General features: G+C 33.2%; 1 long non-coding RNA gene across 1 annotated transcript; it reads left to right on the forward strand.

The window, feature by feature from the left end:
* The first annotated feature begins 8,729 nt into the window (after positions 1–8,729).
* LOC146735676 (uncharacterized) lies at positions 8,730–10,997 on the forward strand. Its single transcript, XR_014931179.1, has 2 exons — positions 8,730–8,820; positions 10,757–10,997. It is a non-coding gene; the product is annotated as an uncharacterized LOC146735676 (long non-coding RNA).
* The last annotated feature ends 325 nt before the right edge of the window (positions 10,998–11,322 follow it).

Consider the following 11,322-nt stretch of genomic DNA (forward strand, 5'->3'; position numbering starts at 1 on the left):
CTTGTTTGTGTCTTTTTCAAAATGTTCACTATAAGTACTAAGTTATCCATCAACTTTTGATTGTCAAAGAAACCTAAGTGAAGGAAGTGAAATAAACCTTTTTCAATACATTCGGTGATAATAAATTTGCAATGAATGATATGAAAATCCAAGTGCCATTGATTCCCTGGTGACAAAATCAAATCAGTCATATACGCTGATGACAGGCATTGAATCACCCCAAAGAAAAGCATGATGGGAAAAATCTTGATCACCTCCATGGGGAAATATGACAGAAATCGTCTTACCTCGTAGAAAAACACAACATCTACAATGAATTAATCTCAAGAGTAAACATGCAACAACTTGAAAAGCCTTAGTCCTATTCTTCTGTATTTCAAATTTACGAAAATGTATATGTACTAATTATATCATGGACCAATAAACTCCTCACAGCTTGCACTAACTGTGCTTATGTTACCGCTGCCGTATTTTAATTATCAAGCACTATTGATTCACGGGACAAGCACGTTCCAATATTACGCATCACCAAACTATGTGATGAGCAATGTTCTCATAAAAATATGCCAAAGTTGAATATTTCATTCTTTCATTTTTTATTAAATCTCTTTTGATGAAAATTATGCAACTTAATTTTAAACTATAATTTTATGGAAATTAATATAATAATAATAAAAATAAACTTTATTTATATATGTGGTATATTGGTAGTTTCGTGACTGATTGAAGTGAAAAGAAATCGGAGCATCTTCTGTTAAAATATAGACAAAATTATTGAAATCTTAAAACATTTTGTAGGTCATACGTCTGTATCCCCTACAGGAATAGAAAGTACTTTATTATGCATATGTCGACATTCACAAGAGATGATATTCACAAATGACTATATACATGTGAGAATTGTCTGAGATCTTTAGTTATTAGTCTGTTAGAAATAGACTGAAAGAATATGAATTAATAAAAGAAAGTGATTGGATTGTAGATCAAGCAGTGAGCTTCTAAAATATCTAAAACATCTGCCCCTGAAAAACAACAGCTGAAACATTTGTCCATTTCGGTTATTTAAATAGAGGTTGAAAATATTTGCTTTTTCAGAAGCACATCATAAATGTGTGAGTGTGATACTTTGTACTGTAGATAGATTCTCAATTGGGTAAATGCATGTTCTATAAAGAAATCTTAAAGCGGGAGGGTTGTCACCTGCGCATGCGTCAGATGGCCATAGTGTGTCATTGTTTATAAACAAGCGTCTACCCATGAGCCTTTGCGTTTATAGCACGTGTTGTTATCATCGTTTGGGACTCAATTCCCACGCATGCGCAGGTGACGACCCTCCCGCTTTAACATTATTATAACAATCTGCTTTCAAAGTGATCTCCGCACTCATGAGTAAAGCTGATTGCTCAAAACATTGAAGATTTTCATGAAAAACATCATTTTATCTCAGACGTAATTTACCTCAATAGTAAAACGACAAGATACATCCATTTCATCAAAGACACTTGTTGACTATGAATGAGATGCTTAAATAAGACACAGACCAGTGAATGAATCAGTGTGTTGTAAATGGCTATGTGTGTCGTAGATTCAAGTTGATATAATGCAGAAGTGAATGATGATAAATCATCTTGATATATCATAAAATATATGCACTAATAAGCATAAAATTGAGTAGAAAATTTAATATGTAGTCATGGTAACTGTTATTGGGTCATCCATCAATCTGTTAACAGTGCATGTATGTCCAGCTACGAATGTTGTTATATAGTTAGAGGAACAATAATGATCGGTTCTAAGAGACAGTGGACGTGGATGTCATACACATAGCATAGGTATAATGCATTAATTGTGATTTTCATTGAAGTGCTTAGTTCAGTGGAATGTTATAGACGCAATTACAGGAAATAGTGAAAGGTACAATATCACTATTTGTAAAAAGTGCAAAACAAGAGTGTGAAAGTGTCAGCTTTTCACACTTTGGTAAGAATTGTTGTTATATTCTCATCACTTCATCATCACTTTATAGCTATAATTCAGCACCAAATTTTCTCACCGAAATTAGAAATTAACTTTAATTTCGCAGTCAAATTTGAGTCAATTTTCAGTTTTTACGGCTATTCTTGTCCCAATCTCCCAAACGAAAGTGTAAAAATTTGTGACAAAAAGAGGGAATCTTACATCTCCTACCAAAATACCCTTGTTTGGCATCACAATTAAAGCGTATGTTACCGGTATTATCATACTAGACAATCTATTGTATTTTTCATGTGAACACTTATAGCTTCAAATTAAGCCTAATGACATTTAGCCAAAACATAATTAAGACCATTATAAAGTACATGTAATATGGTATTTGCTGGCACTGAAATAAATCATTTTTTTTTTGGATAATGAATTATAATTAGACACGCATCATTAAGAACATTTTTTAAATGAATGTATGTAACAGCAGCCAAACTGAATTGATGATCGTAAAAAATGTCATTAATTAAACACTCATTCAGTAACTTAATTAATTGCAAGAAAGATTACAATGTAGCACCGACTTTCAGAAAGCTATATTTTTGAGTTATTTACTTCTATAAAGCAATAGACTTTCCTGAATCACAATTTGTAGGCGTTCTAACGACAACTTACCGAAATATTTATTTGATAATTGACCTTTATACTATTTGTTAACCAATCAACTAAGGTGCCCTTAGCTAGTAGATAACAAGATAAGCAATGATTTTTTTTTTTTTCCTAATGACATGATCTTTCATCTTGCCATTTATGTGAGACAAGATTAGCAGGGATATAGAGACTGCAAATATCAGAGAATTGATCGAAAGATAATGAGTGGGTGGCATGTAGCCAGTGGATCTTTATTTGATTGGTATTTTATACATTAGGGAATTCCTGATAACACAACCTGTGAGTTGATATGGCTATTAAATGTTATCTCTTGACGACAGCGTGGGGGTATGAGGGTAGGAGTGCAGTAATATGCTATTAACATTTTAACTTAGTACTTTGAAAGTGCATATTTAGTCTTACTATGTCTGCGGTTTGTTCGCTGCTAGCAGTTTTATTTCTGAAAATCGGGGATGTTTGTTACTTTTAAGTGAATACGTTAAGAGGTAATCACCAATTTATTATGATTGCTTTAGGATGAAAGTTTGTGAAAAATGTACTGTGGTACATTACTGTATAACTGTTACGGTACTATACCTGTTTAGGAGTTATTTTCAAATCAAATGACTCAATAACACACACAGCAAAAAGATTAATCTATAAAGCTCACAAGAAGCAACTAAAGATATACACCATATCAAAAACAATATCGCTAAAATTAGGGGGAAAACATTTTGGTTTTCTTGTTTTCGTTGCATTTTGGAAGGCAACCTGATTAAAATTTATTTTTTTATTGTTACTTTTTTTTATTTGTGATTATTTTTTTGGCTTTACCTATTGTTAATGATTTTTTTTATACTGTATCCTGGTAGTTATGGTGTCCGAGATATGATATCAAAAAATATAATAACAGCGAGTAAAATAAAAAAAGATAATCATAAGTAAACAAAAGTAACAATAACAAATATATATAATATAAATATTAAAAAAAAAATGAAGCCTATTCCTGTTGTATCTTTGACTTTGCTATGGTTTCTTGTACTTTTATTCATTGAGTTAGGGTTACGTAATCACATGTCATGACAATGACCTTATTAGCTAATCATATTACGCCATGTATGTTGTCATGAGCTGATCACGTGTTACGCAATAAAAAGTGGCATTTCATCGTTAACCTACAACCCGACAACTTGTGTGTGTGTCTCCCTCTTTATTCTGATACGTGAATTTTTACGTAATTAAGTTTGCTATGTAGAAACGAGCTACAAAAATTCCTACATCAGATTTTAATCCTATTGACTTTAAGACAGATGAATGCTAGATATTTAGTTATACTTGGACTACTGGTATACTATTGATGCTATGCTGTTGAATTTGTGGCTCACGTGCAAATCAGAAAAATCGATTTCTGTAGCAGTTAGTAACAACCCCCACAGTCGTAATAATTGATTGTATACATTATTATTTCAGTGGATTGGCATTTGACGGCCCACTCATATCAATTTGTCAACTGGACATTTGTGTTTGTTTGGCATTCACAATATCATCACAATTATCAGTATGGTAGATCAGGTACAATACCAAATGGATGTGTCCTCGGGGGTGGAGCTACGTCACAAGACGTTCCACGTTGCTAAGACGCGCACCACTGTACATGCATTTCTATGGGCTCTTTTCGCGCTGCTGTTGAACGCCGGTCAAGCCGGTGAAAATTCGAGAAAACAACACAAACTCAACTTTGAAGTAATCCTGAACAATCAAATTTGGAAATGTTACACACGTAGGGCTAATCGTGTTATACTGTTCAGGGGAGTCTCAACTACCATCCCAAAGTATTGTTTTCTGCGAGTTTTTGGCCTTTGTTTTCACCGCCAGGGTTGCCAAGCAGTGAAAATGCCTGGATGTCCACCCCCGAGGATACACCATCATAGTAATTACATGTAGTAAACAACTCAGGGTCTACCCATAATGCATAGCTGTATATGTAATACATGCATTTCTCGAGTCTCAACAGAGAAATGAATGTCACATCATTACAATTATCAGTATGGTAGATCAGGTACAATACCAATGTATACACCATCATAGTAATTACATGTAGTAAACAACTCAGGGTCTACCCATAATGCATAGCTGTATATATAATACATGCATTTCTGGAGTCTCAACAGACAAATGAATGTCACATCATCACAATTATCAGTATGGTAGATCAGGTACAATACCAATGTATACACCATCATAGTAATTACATGTAGTAAACAACTCAGGGTCTACCCATAATGCATAGCTGTATATGTAATACATGCAGTTCTCGAGTCTCAACAGACAAATGAATGTATGTTGAAGTAGTGTTGAGCACAGTGAAAGGCTACAGAAGTTAATAAGGTTTATAATATATTGATGGTAATATCATGTTTTATTTGCCTGTTTGTACTCTGTCTGTCTGTGTGGATATGTTCAACGAATAATCCTGGTCAGATTACTTGGTATGCAGATGCTCTGAGACAATGTGCAGACCTAATTAGTTTTGGGCTGAAAACCTGTATATTAATTACCTAATTTGCATAATAATTAGTAAATTCTTGGGATGCAGATGCTCTGAGACAATGTGCAGACCTAATTAGTTTTGGGCTGAAAACCTGCGTATATTAATTACCTAATTTGCATTATAATTAGTAAATTTTCAGCTTTTTTACTGATATCTCAAGTACTAATTATCACATTTCAATAAAACTTGGTACATAGTTGCTCTAGAACAGTGAACAGATCTGATTAGTTTTGTGCTAAGATCTGTGTATATTAATTGCTTCATTTGCACAATAATGAGTAAATTTTCATCTTTTTCACTGAGATCCTAATTACTACTATTCACATTTCAATGAAACTTGTGCAATAAACTCAAAATGATGTCTCAGGAATTTGTGCATATTAATTAATTAATTTGCATAATAATTAACCAATTTTACACCTTCCTGTATGTCTCAAAAACCAATTATTGCATTTCAGTAAGACTTGGTATATAGTGCCTGGGGATAATGCTTAAGACCTGATTACTTTTCATTGAACTTCAAGCATACTAATTACCATAATTTTCATAATATGATAATCATCATATTTCATATTAGAGACATGATTAGTTCAATGTTAATAACCATGCATATTGATTATTTTTATTCGCCAATTTCTGATATCTTAAAAAATCATATTTAAATTAACCTTGTGGTAGAGATCCTCTCAGACTAGAATATTTGGACTGCAAAACCACACTTTCTTCGTTATTATAGGTTTCAATACTATGGATTGCATGTTGTGTATCTCAAATAGCAGCCCTATATAAGGTGCCAAACTTTTATTTGAATGGCTATTCTTAAATTTTAAATATACCTCCCATACTCTCAGCGCACTGGAGTTCTTTCTAATCCGTCTTTGATTTGATTTTTATGGCTGGAGAATAAAAAAATGATGTCATATTGTTTGATGTTTCATTTATTAGCATAATTTATAGTTATTTCACCATGGCAAATTTGAACCCAGCAAATTATAATAACAAGTAACTTCAGCGAAACACTCACCAAATGTGTTAATATGTAATCTGCAATAAACTTTCAACTGTTTCCATGGCAACTCAAAAGTTTAAACTATTTTGCTGGTCATGTAAAGTTTTCATAAGCCCTAAGGCTGTGGTAATTTCTAAATGCTAAAATTCGGTGGTAAATTAAGACAAGTGTAGTGTTTTGTGTTGATCTTAAACATGAATATATTTTTTTTAAGGTTTTGAGAAAAATTAGAATTTTGCAACTACCCCCATAACTCATTTCATTGTTTTAATTTGACACAGAAGACTGCTGCACTTGATAGAAATTTAATCCCATCACTGAAAACATACAAGTTTGTAGTTTGATAACTCTGGATTATGATTAAAATGGTTCATATTGGCAAGCTCATGTGTTGATTTTATTCAGTCAACATAAAGTTGCATGGTTGTGATTTAAAACAAGTTCCTAGCATGTGTCTCGACCGAGCAAAATTTCCATACTTCATATGCAAGGAATTTGCATGAACAAAGGTGACATATTGCATGTTGGTGTACACAATGATATAATTGTACATTAATTTTGGTTTTGTTTCAGCAATAGTTCTACATTCAACTTTCAAAATTTTATTTTTTTGGAATATGCAAATATGAATTTGCATAAACAAATATTATAATCAACTTTCAAAATTTCATTTTTTTTGGATTATGCAAATATGAATGTAAAAAACATGGAATCCCACAATAATATTTCATATTTTAATGCCAGCAGACACACGTGATTATGACCTAAGTAGATTCAATCCTTGCCTGTGGCTCAGATCAGCATAAAACTGCAGTCGTATAATCACTTGTGTCTGCAGATGTTAACCTGTTTGAAGAGAAGATATTGTGGGATTATATATATACTCTGATATACATCAATAATGCATTTTTTTTTCACTTTGTCATTAAACAAATTTTATAGATATGAAGAAATTAATACTTTCACCAAAGAAACATGTAAAATGAAAATTGACCATTTTCCAACGAAGCACTTGTCACTTTTACGGACCCAACTAAGTTTTTAATTCAACTAAAGCTCAATCGTCAAGACACCTGTGTAACTAGGAATATAAAAGCGATATTATCACAATACACTGTAGCCTCGTTATAATAAACTCTTTGGGGGACATACAATTAGTTTATTATAGTGAAATACTCACTATAATGAAGCACACAATACATTGGGTTTGTTGTGAGCGGGAGACATGTTATGTGTTCCTTATATCAGGAAATTCATTATAAAGGTGTTCATTATATTGAGGTTACAGTGTATTAATAAATAAATAATGCATGTAATACAAGCTTTGCATGCATTTATGAACAAGTTTGAGACAAAAAATAAATTAGTTTCTATCACAGACTATTTACTGATTATTTTTCAATATGCATGACCCTTTTTCAATTCGGAGCTCTTCCTCAGACACTACTTCACTGGTATTCTGTTCTTACACATCCTTACATATACATTATTAAAACTTATTTTGATGTTTTGAGCATATTCACTGTGTTTTAATTTTCACAGATTTGTCAAGGAAACAACAATTAAGTTTTACTTGTTATTTACATGTTCATGTAGATTTAATTTAGCAGATTTTACTCATCAGCGAAAATAGCAAAATTAAAACCCAGTGAATAATTAATACATCTACAGTCTCTGATTCAAATGCATCAGTATATATAAGTGTGAAAAAGATTTTTGTTTCAATTTGATTTCTGCAGAATTATTCAAAAATTTTTGTAGATATATTTTTCTTAAAAGGAAATGCTTCAAATTAATCCATTTAAAACCATTGCTCCAGATGTGTTCATTAAATTTTCATACTGTAAAATACTTTATTTTTCGCTTGGAATTAATTTTCGCTATTTTCGCTGCAGGAATGATTCAGTGAAAATAAAATCCAGCGAATACATCTTTTTTCCTATATTTTACATTCAACTTGTCAAAAATCAGTGAAAATAAATTCTATACAAAACACCCAAAAAGTCTTTTCAGTGAAAATTAATTCCAGCTAAAATAAAGTACTTCACAGTAGTTTGAATGAAACTGTGAACAATGTATGTCCCCAGTCTTACCTTTATTCAAATGGTATGGCCCAACAAGTCCCATTCACCCCACTATATAAATGCATTCTTCAATATTGTATATCTTTAAATTTACTTTGATTTTGACATTGACATTCTTTATAGATCAATTCCAACTATGCATTGTCCTTAGCTGGTATACCTTTATTAGCCCCCGCCGGATCTGCGATCCGGGCGGGGGTATTAATTTGGGTTGTGTCTGTGCAATGTGCGTGCACATTTTCATGTTACCAGCTTTTTCTCACACATGTGTGATCCAATTAAGTTCAGAGTTGGTACAGAGACAGAAATTGATGGTGCTATGGTGCACATCAAGTTATTTTTTCGATTCTTCAAAGTTTCACTGTGTTTTTCCTTGATTTTTAACATTTTTCCTTCAAAATCCGACTTTTCCCGAAATTACCCGAGTTTAATCCGAGTTTTGATGACGCTTACGCAGTTCTCGTCTCGGTCGAAATCAGTCAATTTTGTGAGGATATTGTATCCCGGAATCTTTATTTGCGCAACGCTTCTATGGACAAAATTGTGTCTCGTCAATTTCAAAGGTAAGAAACTGTGCTTGTTATGGTATTTATACACTTTGTATTATCGTTTGTGTCTCCGGTTTGGTGATCGTGAGAAACTATTGCTAACCTGGCGAGAGTTTCGCCAGAAAAACTGCCTTTTTATTATGGTTGTAGGAACTGATTATGTATTGTGTAAATTGAAAGTTTACCTCGTGACTTAAGAGGTTTGCAGTGCTCTCACCGGGATTCAAACGTCGTGGTGGTGTCGGCGCAATGCTGCTCTGAGACGCTTGCCAGACTCTGCCTCGCTCAAAATCATTATCGCCATGCTTGATTTCCGCAACATTTACATTTGTTTATGATTTCCACAGCTATTGTTCTATGAGATGCGTCCTCGCTGTTCATAAACAGCCATGAACAAGTTTAGTTGGGTCGGCATGTACTCATTGAAAGTGTTGGTTTATTTACGTAATCCACTGATCACGCAATAGGCGAAGTTAAAAATATGTCGCTACTCAGGAGAGCTTGCCCACAACGCTAAATGTCCCAATATAAACGTACCGGTACGTTTATTTTTTCCACAGAAAAATTCCATCCGGCACATTTTTATTTGGGACGGTACGTTTATTTATTTTTCTAAATCCGATTAAAAAAATCCTGCCTTTTCCCCCATGAGAAACGAAGCCAAAAGATCGCACTAAAACATCGGTAAATCTGGTCTTTCGTGTTGCTTTCACCATGAGGTCGCTGAACTGTCATATTTAAATGCTTCATGGTAATTTGAGCACATGGGCACCATCCAGCATTTTGATTGGTTGATTAGCGACTTGACCTATCTGGTCATTATAAACACGCGTCGTGGGCATGGATAACATGGCGGATATTGTCTCATCAAGCGTTAACATGTAACCGAAAACATTTGCTTACGATAAAACTAAGTTGAATTTTACTTGCATTTTATAACAATTCAACGAATTTATTTTTTGTACGTTAATATAATCACTACTGAGTACTAATCAACAATTACAACACTTCGAAAACAAGTAAGCTACCGTACCGTGCTACCAACAAAAAAATAATGCATAGTGAATATTTGTTGTTGTCATGTGAACAGTTTTTTTGATTGACTGTAATTTTCCAACATTCCATGACATCTATTGTAGCACCAAATTAGGGCTTTTCACTCCTCCTTGACGCCTATTTAAACGATTAGACGGCATCTTGTTGCCAGCCACGAATGTCACACTAGACGAACTTGATCGATACTGCCGACTATTCCATGCATTTTTTATCGACGCACGACGACACGCAAATCGAGAAAAGTATTGTCCTTGCAACAATTTTGCGCAATACGTCACCACTATACAGTGACTGATTTTAATTTTTATTCAACATTAAAACAAACTACAGTGAGTTGTTCTATGGTCGTATAAAAATAAAATGAACTACATTAAGATACAGTAAAGTTAACCAACTAAACAGAATGCTAAATAAAGCTAAATAATATTACAAACACATAGAATCACAATAAATTTGTACGATACAGTACAATACAATACTCTAACTACTATTGCTAAGGAGTGGAAAATCACATTCACATTAGAGTCATAACTATGGAAAGAATATTTTTATATTTGGTGGAGCTGCTCATATATCATGAGCATACATTTTTGTATGTACTGTGCAGTTTCCCAGCCAGTCAGACTACTTCGCTACTTTGCTACTTCATTACATCTTGCAGCCTTTCAAACAGTATATTGCTAGAAATGCATCAATTGTTGTCCATGTATATTCCTAATTGCTCAGTGAAAACTTGCAATTTCTTTCTGGCTGGTATAAATATATTAAGTAATATATTTTCGTACTGAAAAGACAGTACGAAAATATCTTTTTTAATTAAATTTAACAGCTAATGGGAGCATATATGCTACAATCTCTGCTTACTTTTGACTAAATGTTTTTTTGTTTTTTTCAGGTGCAGAGCCAGAATTTTTTTCTCGGAAAGCAAAGCCACTGAAACTGCATATACAATGTATTACAAAAGCATACTATTCGCTGCATGTCTGACAATTGTATAAAGTTTTGCAGGTCGTCTTTTTTTTTTTTTGAGAAGTGCTGTCAACCAAAGCATAAATATGTGTTTCTCTGTACATAAAAGTTCAATTTCACATGATTTGTTAATATTAATGTATGATAATAAAAACTTGATAATATTTTTTCTCGATTCTTGCACTTTATTTGTATCATTGTCATATGAGAAGTACTCTTGTCCTTATTTAGAGATATTGAAACTAATTCAGGGCCATAAACTACATGTAGATCTGTACATGAAGTACATGGGAAGTAAAGTTGTTGACACAGGTAATGTACACCAAGGATCATTGCAGTTTCTCAGTTCTTCATCTGGTGCTAGTACTTGTATGACAAACGGTATCTTTGCTCTGTTACTGTTTGAAATATCAGAAGTTTTTCGCTGGAACAGTTCTGTGATTGACGGTGTTCTTGTATTAGGAATACAGTTGTACAAAGAAGTTTATCCAA

Source organism: Saccoglossus kowalevskii, chromosome 12 (genome assembly GCF_978046115.1).
Source record: "Saccoglossus kowalevskii chromosome 12, keSacKowa6.1, whole genome shotgun sequence".
Lineage (NCBI taxonomy): Eukaryota > Metazoa > Hemichordata > Enteropneusta > Harrimaniidae > Saccoglossus > Saccoglossus kowalevskii.